The sequence below is a fragment of the Helianthus annuus genome, chromosome 16 (assembly GCF_002127325.2).
Source record: "Helianthus annuus cultivar XRQ/B chromosome 16, HanXRQr2.0-SUNRISE, whole genome shotgun sequence".
NCBI lineage: Eukaryota > Viridiplantae > Streptophyta > Magnoliopsida > Asterales > Asteraceae > Helianthus > Helianthus annuus.
In genome coordinates this window covers 47,318,713-47,327,095 of record NC_035448.2, presented here as the reverse complement: position 1 = coordinate 47,327,095, position 8,383 = coordinate 47,318,713, and positions in this window count along the sequence as shown.

Below are 8,383 nucleotides of genomic sequence, written 5' to 3'. Positions count from 1 at the left end.
TGCCCGTAAAACTAGCAAGTTATGCACATCCCTCACAATGTTCTCTCAACTCGGCTTACAATTTGGCTAATGTGTATAATGTATCAGCACTTCAATCAATTAATCGCTCAAAACCGATTAGAACACGTACCCGCATAGGCTTGTAACTCAATCATTCTCCACCACCGATCACGAATACTAAGCACAAGTCATAAGGTCTTTGTAAGGGTTGTAACGGGGCTAGGCTAAGGGTAGGAAATGGGATATTTTAAAGTGGCTAAGGTGATGAAAATTCGATTTTTATTACAAAACAACGAATCTACGCACAACTAACTACCAATATCAAACTAGAAGGCAACAAGCTCTCGCCTTTTATTTCTCAACTAAGAACACATATTTTTGTTATTTTCTCAACAATTTTCTCGTCTTTTTCATAACATTTTCTGAATTTTCTCTCTTTTTTTATACGTAAACAACAAACAACTATATAAACTTGACTACTATAATCGAATTTCCATCACACGGGTTTAAAAGAAAAGGTTTAAGGTTATGGGTTATAGGGTGGTCAAATGAAAGGATTAGGCTCAAAATTGGCTACTAAGGGATAATTTTTGGGTGAGGATATAAAAATGGTGTAAAATGAAAAGGTTTACCTAATGCCTTAATCATTCTCGTGCTTGTATTCGGTCTATGGTCTCGAACGTATAAAAAGTTGCAAGTTCTACAATACGCGACTAATGGTCCACTCAAACAAAGAAACATGTATATGTAAATCTATGATATAAAAGTGGCTCAAAACCTCACATATAAGGGTATGGTATGTGATATGCATAAAATTCTAGTTCCTTAGGCGAATTATTCCCAAATAACCACCCGCTAAATAACCTTCATGCTATTAATTTGAACTTGACCATGACAAAAGACCAAATGGGTTGTGCCATCCCTTGTTGACTTAGTTACTTATGCTTTTAAGATCGCTTTTGAAACAAGATATTTTTGAAAAATTTTTGAAATTTTCCCCCATCCCCACACTTGAGGTAAACATTGTCCTCGATGTGTAGTGTTTAAATGAACGGGTCAAAATCGAAAAGTTTTACTACTCCCCCATCCCCACACTTGAGGTAAACATTGTCCTCAATGTGTAAGAACTAGAGTTTTTGAAACACACAAGGGATGTGACACGACTAACTTCCCAAACATTTCACCCCGGAAAAATAATATACAATTTACAATCCACTTATTTGCTAACTAAAAATCAAAAGTAAAAAGAAACGTATGCACCTGATTTTTGAGCTCATTCCTCGTGTGCTCCTCTTCTCTTCATGAAAGCGGTTGTCCCACGAACCCAATGTACCTACAAATCTTAACCCTTGTGTAAAATCATGCTTCTACAACCATCAAAATTTGTTAGTTACCTAGTTCTACCACTTTTATGAAAAAAAAATTACCAAGCCATACGTTATTTCACTTTGATTTATGTGGAAAATAATTTACAACAATAACAAACCTAACTCACTTTCGTAGGAATCACGGTTGCATTTAGCTTATGCAACAAGCCCTTTTAAACCACCCGATAGCTCGGGAGGATGAGTAGGTCTCGTGAGGGTTATATAGGGAACACACCCACAACGTTCATTTAACTACTAAACCGAAATAACAAAATTATACAACAACAACAATACTAAGTAAACTACGGATAACAACTAAAATGAAATGCGAAATAAAATATACAACAACAATTGACTTACCACCTCATGGTGGTCGAATGGCATGCTTGCCGTCCACGAGCTCCTCAAAATCACCCACCGGTGATTCGTAGCATTTGTTGCCAAACGGTCCAAACTTCTTCACCTCCTCTTCCTTTTTCTTTTCTAGAGGTGACTTCTTTGCTTTCTTCTTCTTGACCGTCTTCTTCTTTGTTTCTCCACACCTACCAACCATAGCACACACCTTTTTGTTTGGATTCATGTCCTTTTTAGGACACTTATCCTCACCGAGTGGGTTAGTTAAATTTGGAAAAACATTTAAATTTAATTCCCGGTCCCCCAAACTTTATGCTTACCGTTCCCATTGCACAATTTATTATGGCATTAGCAGTTTCCAGGAACAGTCTACACAAGATAACTATCGGCTGGGTGTCCTCAACACATCCAACATAGTCTACTACCAAAAAGTCAACTGGGTAGTAGCAATCAACCACCTTAACGATTACATCCTCCACCATCGCCCTTGGATGCGTGGGGGTCTGATCGGCCAATACCACGGGAGTATCAAATTTTTTCAATGGACCAAAGTCGTATTGGTCATACAAACTCCCTGGTAAAATGCTCACACAAGCTCCAAGATCCAGGAGTGCCCTCTCTATTTTGAATGTTCCAATTTGAATTGAAATAAGAGGATCTCCTGGGTCTTGAACTTTTTGAGGAAGGGCACTCGATAAAATGGCACTAACATGAGATATCAAATCAACTGGTTCGGGTAATTTGTTGTGCCGTTTTTCGATGCTTAACTCCTTTAAGCATTCCACATGAGCCGGAACCTTTTTAATGTCATCTAGTAACGGTAAATTAATTTTTGCTTGTTTAAAATTTTCCCACCTCTCGTCCTTTGGTGGGTACCGTTCTTCAAATTTTGATGCAATAATCGGTTTAAGTTCATTTAAACAATTTTCACAAAAAGACTTTTAAATTACATTTTCAGTTTTAATTTGTGAAATCGTTTCTTGTTCATTTTTACCTTCCGGCGCATCTCTTATATTTCCCACTACACCTTCAACGCATTGTGGTGGTGGAATGCTTTCAACACTACTATAAACTTCATCATTCGAAAGAAGACTTACCGCGCTAATGAGTACATTCCTCACATTGCCCGTGCTTGAGCTTTGATGCTTCGGGTTCATTGCGGTGTCTAGAAGTCTTCCTCCACTTCCACGAATCTGGGCCATTTCTTCCGCAAGTTGACCAACTTGCTTTTCCAATACCTTGTGGGATTTATCCCGTACTTCAAACTCTTTCCATACTTCGATTGTAAGGGTACTCATAGCATTCATGAGAGCATCCATTTTAGAATTGAACGATTCGTCACCTTGAGAGTTAGAAGCATTACCCCCATTTCCACTTTGGTTGTAACCACGTTGATAATTGCTTTCTCGTTTTTGATACCCTTGGTTACCCCCTTGATTGTAATTCCTTTGGTAACCCCCTTGGTTACCACCTTGACGATTGTTATACGAGGACCCACCTTGACCACCTTGATTACCCGATTGAAAATTCGGGTTCATTTGATTCGAAGAATTACCATACCAGAAGTTAGGGTGATTTCTCAAACCCGGATGGTAAGTGTTGGAGTTCATGTCATATTGCTTTAGATCCCCATACACTTGGTTTACCTCCTCGGTGTAATCACTTATCCCCGTTGGACATTGCTCGGTTCTATGGCCTATGTCTCCACACTCCTCACATACTGCAAATTGAACCGCATTCACTTCCTTCTTCTTCATACGAGCCATTTCCCGCTCTAAGGTGGAAATCCGATCTTTAGAGTCGAGATCGGGAAGTGACCGGGAAATGGGGTGTTTCTTAGCTCGATCAGCCGATTCTTTCTCTTTTGAGCGTTTACTCATCCGCTCCAAAAACTCCCAATCATCGTCTTCATGGTTGCTTAGAAGGGTCCCATTGCTCGTTGATTCAAGTCAGTTCCATGTGTTGTCGTCTAGACCCCGTACAAAGCACTTGACCAACTCCCACTTCTCTATTTGATGATGTGGGCACTTTCGCATCAACTCCCTAAATCTTGTGAAGGCTTCATGCAACGGCTCGCCCGATAATTGGCGGAAAGACCTAATTTCATCACGAGCATCGTCGGTCTTTGCCATTGAATAATACTCATCCAGAAAAGCTTGTTGCATTTCTCCCCATGTGCGAATGCTATTGGCCGGATGTGTAAGGAACCATTGATTCGCTTTGTCTTTCAACGAAAATTGGAACAAGCGAAGTTTGACCTCCTCTAGCGCGAAGTTATGCCCCCCGATAGTGTTGCAAATGGAAGAAAACTCTGCCCAATGTGTGTACGGTTCGTCGTTAGACCTTCCATTAAAATGAGGAAGTATGTTGATGTAATGTGGTTTACAATCAAACATCCTCCTCTCACAAACGATTGGTGAATCATTCTCGGTGACCACCGGCCTAAAACGGTATTTCACTCCCCGTGGAGGTTGTTGACGACGATGCAGACCGTTAACTTCTTGATCACCCATTCTTCGGTTATCCCTTCTATCATCTCTTCTTTCGTTCCTTCTTTCATCCCTTCTTTCATTCCTACCTTGGTTACCTGTTTGATTGCCACCCCCCACAAAACGAGGAATCCGGTTATGGTGAGCATTGTTGTTATTGTTGCGACCCCCACCATTCCGGTTCCGTTGATAATCATTTCGTGGTTGACGGTTGTTCTCGTAACCATCATTTCTTCCGTCCCCATAACCATAATCGTCATCCCCAACATAGTTGGCATTTTGATAGCCAAATTCTTCACCTTCATATCCTCTTGCATTATAGCCATTACCCCGATTTATGCATCCCCAATCTTCATCATCATCCACTCGATCATCATAGTAACCCCCGTCATCCGAATTTTTTGTATGAATGCTTACATGTTTCGGCGATTGATAACCGGGAACACTATAAGGTTCATCATCGGGGATTGCATTCCTCAAGTCATCGATGTTGAAAAACGGGCCTTCATTCACGGGATTGCCGCGGTCTCGATTACCTCTACGGTCCGAGTTGACATTCCGATCATCAAGGTTGATGGGTAAAGAAGCTTGTCAATGAAGGTTTTGTTGTTGGGGTGTTCGTTGGGTGTTATTGGGATTTTGGTTTCTGAAAGGTGGTGTGGGTGGTCTAGAGTTGACGTTACCACCCGGTTGCTATTGAGGTATAGGTTGGAGGTTTTGGGCGGGATTGAAGTTGCTTCGGTATTGATATTGGTTCTGGTTTTGGTTTTAGTTGGAGTTTTGATTCGCCATTGAATCGGTTTCGATGGTCGGTGTGAGTTGTGGTGTTTGGTCGGTTTTATTAGAAGCAAGTGTTGCTTCCAATCGGCTTGCTAGGTTTCTTCTTGCTACTCTTTCGATTTCCGGTTCGTAGACTAAAGGTGATGTCCTCCCGGAGTTCCGCGTATACATGCACTACCTCTATCATGCACAAGTAACACACCCCGCGTAACAAGGTAAAAGACAAGTGCAAAAAGAAAGCTAAACAAATTAAACAGATAATCACGCAAATTCAAACAATAATCCCAACACAAAGCGCACACACTCCCTGGCAACGGCGCCAAAATTTGATCGGAGTGTCGCGCTCGGGTCAAAGATAATATTTATAAGCCCAATTTACCCTTAACTATGTGTTAGTGGCAAGGGGTCGAACCACGAAGAGATGTGGTTTATGTGTGGATTCGATTGAATTAAAACAATTGTCACGTTTTATGAAGCTTGCTAGAATAATTTTTAGTTTTCGTTTAATTGAAAGATGTGAGTTTAGACTAAGTGAATTGATTAGATTGATTAACAACTAATAATTAACGATTACGAAAAACTTGATTACTAGAACAATAATAAGAAAAAGGAATCACACCCGGTTTCGGTAATTGCTAACCTAGGATTTCTACAAGTTTTTGATTCAACTCAAATGCATTCGATTAGCGGATTTAGTGTACCGTGACTTAGGTGCTAATAACTATCAACGTCCCGAAGAACGGACAAGAATACACTTTCTAATCAACACAAGTAAATCCTAACCACGACAATGCACAATTACATATCACCATTTCGCAAAGTCATAACTTTTAACATCGTTCGACAATTTACGAATTCGTAAAAATGTAACACTATTATCAAAGGTTTCAAAAATCAAACACAAATTGTCACAAAGTTGAAGCAATAAACAATTCGAAAACCTAAATTAACAACTACCTACGCCAGGGTGAAACCGAGATGATTAGCCGCTCATGATTGAAGAAGCTTGATCACCGGATGATTGGGATGCGAATTGAATCATCTTGAATCTTGTGGAGTGGTAGAAGGATGAGGATTAGGGTGTTGGTGGATGATGATGGTGAAAGGAATGATGATTGGATAAACAAGGGTTTGGTGGATGATGATTGTGAAAGATGATGATGGTCACGATTCTTGATGAAATCGGGTTGTGATGATGAAGGTAGATGGAATAGATGATGAATTGGTAATGAAAGATGGGTGCTTGATGGCTCCAAGATGAAGATTCCCCACCCTCGTAAGTTGTAACTTACGAGTTTAATGGCTCCCCAACCAATTAGAATCGTTCCCAACAACCCAAACACCAAACTTCGCGTTTCAGCAAACCACAACCTGTCGCCGACGGCCTGGAGCCCGTCCCCGACGGCCTCCAGATCTCTGAAATCCATCCGACGGCTTGTTTGGCTGTTTACGGGCACCTATTGTCGATGGGACTTTCTAGAGCCCATCGGCGACGGCCTAGAGCCCGTCCCCGACGACCTCTAGTTTTTCCTGTTTTGTCCGAAACCAGTTTTCGACCACGTATCACATCCCCACACTTGTCTTTTGCTTGCCCTCAAGCAAATCTGTTTTTCACTTTCACGTGGGTCGAACAACGAATACACTTCCCATTCCCGAGACGAAGGTTAAGGTCTATTGTCAAACAAAAGTTCAAACCTTTTACAATTTACAACATATTTAACGATAAAGTGAGCATTCACATATACAACGGTTACCAAGATTAACCCGCCCGTAAAACTAGCAAGTTATGCACATCCCTCACAATGTTCTCTCAACTCGGCTTACAATTTGGCTAATGTGTATAATGTATTAGCACTTCAATCAATTAATCGCTCAAAACCGATTAGAGCACGTACCCGCATAGGCTTGCAACTCAATCATTCTCCACCACCGATCACGAATACTAAGCACAAGTCATATGGTCTTTGTAAGGGTTGTAACGGGGCTAGGCTAAGAGTAGGAAATGGGATATTTTAAAGTGGCTAAGGTGATGAAAATTCGATTTTTATTACAAAACAACGAATCTACGCACAACTAACTACCAATATCAAACTAGAAGGCAACAAGCTCTCGCCTTTTATTTCTCAACTAAGAACACATATTTTTGTTCTTTTCTCAACAATTTTCTCGTCTTTTTCATAACATTTTCTGAATTTTCTCTCTTTTTTATACGCAAACAATAAACAACTATACAAACTTGACTACTATAATCGAATTTCCATCACACGGGTTTAAAAGAAAAGGTTTAAGGTTATGGGCTATAGGGTGGTCAAATGAAAGGATTAGGCTCAAAATTGGCTACTAAGTGATAATTTTTGGGTAAGGATATAAAAATGGTGTAAAATGAAAAGGTTTACCTAATGCCTTAATCATTCTCGTGCTTGTATTCGGTCTATGGTCTCGAACGTATCAAAAGTTGCAAGTTCTACAATACGCGACTAATGGTCCACTCAAACAAAGAAACATGTATATGTAAATCTATGATATAAAAGTGGCTCAAAACCTCACGTATAAGGGTATGGTATGTGATATGCATAAAATGCTAGTTCCTTAGGTGAATTATTCCCAAAAAACCACCCGCTAAATACCCTTCATGCTATTAATTTGAACTTGACCATGACAAAAGACCAAATGGGTTGTGCCATCCCTTGTTGACTTAGTTACTTATGCTTTTAAGATCGCTTTTGAAACAAGATATTTTTGAAAAATTTTTGAAATTTTCCCCCATCCCCACACTTGAGGTAAACATTGTCCTCAATGTGTAGTGTTTAAATGAACGGGTCAAAGTCGAACATTGTCCTCAATGTGTAGTGTTTAAATGAACGGGTCAAAATCGACAACTTTTACTACTCCCCCATCCCCACACTTGAGGTAAACATTGTCCTCAATGCGTAAGAACTAGAGTTTTTGAAACACACAAGGGATGTGACACGACTAACTTCCCAAACATTTCACCCCGGAAAAATAATATACAATTTACAATCCACTTATTTGCTAACTAAAAATCAAAAGTAAAAAGAAACGTATGCACCTGATCTTTGAAATCACAACCCGTTGCCGACTGCCTGGAGCCCGTCCCCGACGGCCTCCAGATCTCTAAAATCCATCCGACGGCTTGTTTGGTTGTTTACGGGCACCATTTGACGACGGGACTTTCTAGAGCCCGTCGGCGACGGCCTAGAGCCCGTCCCCGACGACCTCTAGTTTTTCCTGTTTTGTCCGAAACTGTTTTCTTCATAACTTCTTCGTTATAGCTCCGTTTTACTCACCGTTTTCGCCTACGTACTCGTAATTCAGCCCTCTATCATGCCATCTTCCAATATATTCATTTTAAATCCATTAACATTCCCAAAA